Genomic DNA, 6,000 nt, shown 5'->3' on the forward strand with positions numbered 1-6,000 from the left:
TCGCATGTCGAATGTCCAGGTCTCAGAATATCTGAGTCCACACCTGTTTCTGATGTACTGGCAACGTCGATCGTTAGGTAGGGCAGGCCCCAGGGCGCCTGCGCGTACTCCATAAGGCCGCTCTCTTCAGTCGCTCGCGGCCTCCGCCTTCAGTCAGTTCAGCCGATCTACACGCGCTGTTAAAAAACCAACCATCACGGCGCATGCGGTTTATTGATCAAGTCTTTTCCATTCGTTCCGTATGTAGGTTAACCGGCTAAAATTAAAGGTGCGTCCCGTTCTCAAGGTTGCTTCGTCGCCGGCGCAGCTCCGAAATAGCTATGGTGCACGGAAAATGGAATATATAAGCTTAAAAGCTGTCGTGTATAAGGGCGATAATCGCTTGCGTTCCCGCCCGATGGCCGCCGAATTATGTAAGAACCACATTATTGTTTCGCATAGAATTTTCAGTTTTTCTAGCGATTGTATTGGTTTTTCATGTGTTTTGCTCGCTTTTTACGCGTGTGAAGGTGCTAGTTTCATAGTTATTTAAGTTTCGGAGGCACTCTGGACACGTGAGTATGATAAAATTAAAACGAGCTCCACACGTCCAGCCACACGGCCAGAAATATTATAAAGTCCCGCACAGACGTGCTTTCAAAAGCAATTTCAACGTTTCCACACATTTTTTACTAATTTTTTTTGCACATACACTCACACTGTTAGTACTAAAAAGAAAACCACTTAGGGTACCTTTCTTTCCTTTTAGAAGAAGGTCCCATGAAATGTAACGAGAACTGTACTTTTTCCGGAATGAAAGATGTCTATTGCAAAAATGTGAAATAGATGACTAAAGTGAACGGAACCGCGAGCAAAAGCTAGTGGTAGTAAAATACTGAGTATATGATTCTGTATATACCTACATATAAGTAGTTAAACATAATGTGCTAGTTATGTACTAGGTAGATATATTATCAGAAATGCTTTAATACAAACTTTACATTCGTTCAAATTTAACGTAAATTATACATACTATAAAAACTAACACCTCTTTCCCGAAAAGGTAGGCAGAGACTGGATTTTGCAATTGTCATAATTTCTAAATACTCCTTTGGCTTCATCCACATTCATCACTTTCTTCATGCAAGCTCGTCAATTCAAGATACCTACTATATGACATCAAATATTTCCAGATATCATGACTTATTCATATTTAACATTATCATATAACTTATAAATAACTTAAAACGTTAATCAATATTGATATAATAAAATTTGACAACCCATATTTCTCATTAATGAGATAACCTACAATGCTTCATGTAAAGATACAAAAGCACACCGCTAGGTGTCGCTACGGGGTTCGGAATAAATAGTCATTATTTGAATAATTTTTTTACGAATAATTGGACCAAGATTTCGTATGCGAAGTTACAAAATAGTAGAAAAAATATAAGAAAGAACCACTGTGTCACTAGCTGAAACTGTTTATACCCTTAGTCGCCTCTTACCAAGTACAACAGATGTCTGATATTTGAAATGAAAAAACTATGCAGGGATCGTGGCAACTGGAATGATGTAGTCTCTGCCAAGTCTTGGGGAAAGAGGCGTGATCGAAGAATATTAGGTACATACATTCTTCGATGTACTTATCTACTATTTATGTATTTTATATAAAAATATTAATTTCTTGTAAAAGTCGACTACATAAACAATTAGGTGAAATTTAACAAAAATTTAAACGAATTACAATAGAAGAAAATTATAGCTTTTGATATGTATTATCAATTTTTAATATTAACTTTTTATGTTAATATCCTTTTTTATATAAAAATTAAACAAAGCAAAGCCCTAAAATAATTGTATAAACATATTTTTTTGTACCTACCTAAATTATGTATGTAGGAAGTATAGTGAATGTTCAGGAAAAAAACGCTAAAGAAGAAATAAGGAGAACAAAAGAGGGGAGAAATATAAATAAAGTAGGTTGCCTGCAGAAAAGTTACCATATTATATTTCCATGAAACAGACCACACGTGCTTATGTGATTCAGTATAACTTTTATAGTTTGTGAACACCCTGTAGGTTGAACCTATCCGCTCCAACGTCGTTGTACAAAATGACATTTGAGGCCAATTAAATAGAAATACAATCTACAGCATGATGATTTTTGTGAAACTAATTAAATATATTTAAAACATAGTCGAGAAACTTTAAAGAAAGTTACTATTTTCATGGACACGTAACTAAGAACAATATAACGATAATTTAATTTGCCGTTTGTACAATATTATGTAATTATTTTAAGATACTCGCGAAAAATATAACCCTCCCCCCGTATCCTGGCAAGCGCGACGCCGTTTTTATCGCGCGAAAAACTACCGCTGTCTCGTATTACTATAATTTTTCGCGCGATGAAAACGGCGGCGCGCGTGTCATACTGCTAGGGCTGGAGGTAACGTGGCAATTATATATATATATATAATATATAAATACATATCTTATATATAAAATTCTCGTGTCACAATGTTCGTTCCCGTACTCCTCCGAAACGGCTTAACCGATTCTCATGAAATTTTGTGAGCATATTGAGTAGGTCTGAGAATCGGCCAACATCTATTTTTCATAGCCCTTAGTGATAAGGGTTGTCCACCCTTTAACATTTTTTTAACTAAAATAACTTAATAACTTAATAACTATTTATATGGCAAAACAATGTTTGACGGGACAGCTAGTATATATATATGTATATATATAATTTTAAATATATAATTGTCTAGCTTGTGAGTACCCTACAATTCTGTTCATCTCCGCTCCAAACTCGTTTGCACTAAAATGCCATTTGAGGCCAATGACATTTCCCACAACGCTTCCAGAAAATATACATGAAACTAAAATAAGGTTTGTTGCTTTTGTATTCAGAATTTAAGCCACTTATTGTAATGCATACTACCTTGTTTTCACAGTTTCATTCGAGTTTAGTAATCGTTACGGTAGGAAAATAATAACTCTCAATTCTGTTAAGCAGCTGATAGAAGCTGCTCGTGGTATTTCTTTTGGTGCCAGTAACCACACGGCACGAAATTATAAATTATTACAAAATTATAGATAGATATAGATAGTCTAGAGTAAAAAATATTGGATAAGTTTACGTAGTAAGTAGTAACTTTAATTCACTATATTTTTATACTGTTGACTCTGTCGTGTCGTCTGCCGTGTGGTTCCCGGCACCAATAGAAAAAAAGAATGGGCCCACTTCATCTCTTTCCCACGGATATCGTAAGACAATTACGGGATAGGCTTATAAACTTGAGATTCTCCTATTTGGCGACAGGCTAGCAACCTGTCATACATACATACATACACATGGTCACGTCTATATCTCTTGTGGGGTCGACAGAGCCAACAGTCTTGTAAAGACTGATCAACCACGTTTAGCTATTTGACTTAATGATACAATTGAGTTGACTCTGTCTACCCCGTAAGGGTAAAAGACGTGATATATAAAGCATAGTCATTGACACGATCGCATCCAGGTCAATCAGTTAGCCGCTGTAATCCGGCCCTGTAGCGGGGTGACCCCTGACATTTAAAAGCCTCCGCCCAAGCTTAGAGCTTTTATTAAAGCTCTTAATTAAATACCGTTAAGGTCTAAGTTGGCATGACGTAACCTTGGAAGTTATAGGATTATTTTGTACTTAACTTTCTTCATGTTCGTGAATAAACGATAACAATGCTCAACGGCCCGCGTTTAAGGAGTCACACTATTTGTCGTAATTAATACAAATACATAAAAAATAAATAAAATAAAACAAAAACTTAAAGATTTTTATCACAATTGATATACATTTTTTTTTCATAAGCGTTAAAATTTTGGTTCGACTGGTAGATAATGCCGTTATCATATCTATTAAGTGAACAAGCTTCCGCTCACGGCTCTGCCCGCGGGATTTAATATAAATATAAGTATGCATTCGCTCGCGTGAAAACCCTCTTTATTCGTACTCCACATTATTTATACATACATACATACATATAATCACGTCTATATCCCTTGCGGGGTAGACAGAGCCAACAGTCCTGAGCGGACTGATAGGCCACGTTCAGCTATTTGGCTTTAAGATAGAATTGAGATTCGAAGTGACAAGTTGCTAGCCTACCGCCTAAAAAAAGAATCTCAAGTTTGTAAGCCTATCCCTTAGTCGCCTTTTACGACATCCATGGGAAAGAGATGGAGTGGTCCTATTCTTTTTTGGATTGGTGCCGGGAACCACACGGCACTTTTATTACACACACATTATTATAGGTTCCTATATATGCAAAATTTCATGGAGATCGATTCAATGGTATTAATTTTCTTATTAAAAATATGAATATGTATTAGACAGTTTGTATTATTGGGTGTAGAAACAAAATTAAAACGTTAATGTATATAAAAATAGCTTCCTCCTCTCGCCAACAGATAGCGTTACGTTGGCAAGATGGCCGCATATTTATTTATTCGCGTCAAAAATACAGTTTTTATGTCTTTTAACGCGTATTGTCAGAGGTGTTTATACCGTTTTATATTTGTTTCCCGGAATTTCAAGGATGCCAATTTAATTAGTCATTTGATTCACATTTCCCGATAAATAAATAAAAACAATGTTCTTTTAGTGTAAATTAGTCTTTGTTGACTTGGGATTCTTCTTACCTATAGGCGATGAGCTGGCAACCTGTCACTATTTGAATCTCAATTCTATTCTATCATTAAGCCAACCAGCCTATCAGCCTTTTCAATACTGTCGGCTCTGTCTACCCCACAAGAGATATATATATGATTATATATATGTATGTATGTAGCTTTGTAATAAAATTTTAAGGCTGGCAAAAAGTCAGAGTCAACTTTGTCTTTCATTCTCTCCCTCTCTCATATTTTTTAGGTCTCAGTTGCTCCGTGGGTTGCGGAATTCCGAGTTTAACATATAATATAATCGTTAATTACTTTATCCCTTACGGGAAAGACAGAGCCAACAGTCTCGAAAAGACTTGGAAGCTGCGTTCTCATGACAAGAGATAAATAAATTAAAATTGATTTAACATTAAAACACCCATCCTTTTGCGTCGGTTCAAATATCTAATCTCAATTACTAAGTACCTACATGAAGTTCGTTCACCTCTGAATCACGCAGCCCAAACCGTACGCAATCCTGTTTCATCACAGTTCCCGGGTGTTTGTTTATTTGTTTCGCCAACAGGCGTAAACACATTAAATACTTAATGCTTATTAATTGGAAACTAATGGAGAAAAATTGGCGTTACAATTTAAAGGTTATTTATTAAGCTAAGTCATTCGCGCAATGCCGTTTTTATCGCGCGAAAAAATATCGCAGTTGGGCTATCTATTAAGACGTGAAACGGGCAGCGATAGTTTTCCGCGCGATAAAAACAGCGTCGCGCGTGACACGCTACGGAGGCTGAGGCGTTACCTATCTGCGGGTAAAATTTTAAATACTTATATATTTTACTAGCTGTGCCCGCAACTTCGTCCGCGTGGAATAGTTATTATGGGCATCATTGAAGTCCTCAAGGGTGAACAATTTTCCCCGTTATTTTCACATTTTCCATTATTTATTTGCTCCTTATTATTCAACACAAAAAGAATTTTTCAATTCGGACCAGTAGTTCTTGAGATTAGCGCGGTCAAACAAACAAACTCTTCAGATTTATAATATTAGTTTAGATTATAAGATTTCTAGGCATACCTAACAAATTTCTTTGGCCGACCCAACTGTCATTACCTCCTGCCTTTTATCCCGCTTGCATCCTCACCTCTCTGGAGAGGAGCCCGGGACACACGTATGACCAAGATCATGGATGTGGTAAGGCAAGTTTTTAAGCGAATCAACTCCCGTCAGACCTCCGCAACCTTTCCAGGGAATCCTAAACCATTTTGGGGCATGATCACTCATGAAGTTAGTCTGAACGTCCAGTTTTCTCACAATGTTTTCCCTCGCCGTAAGAGAAATGGTTAGCAATCGA

Source organism: Amyelois transitella, chromosome 25 (genome assembly GCF_032362555.1).
Source record: "Amyelois transitella isolate CPQ chromosome 25, ilAmyTran1.1, whole genome shotgun sequence".
NCBI lineage: Eukaryota > Metazoa > Arthropoda > Insecta > Lepidoptera > Pyralidae > Amyelois > Amyelois transitella.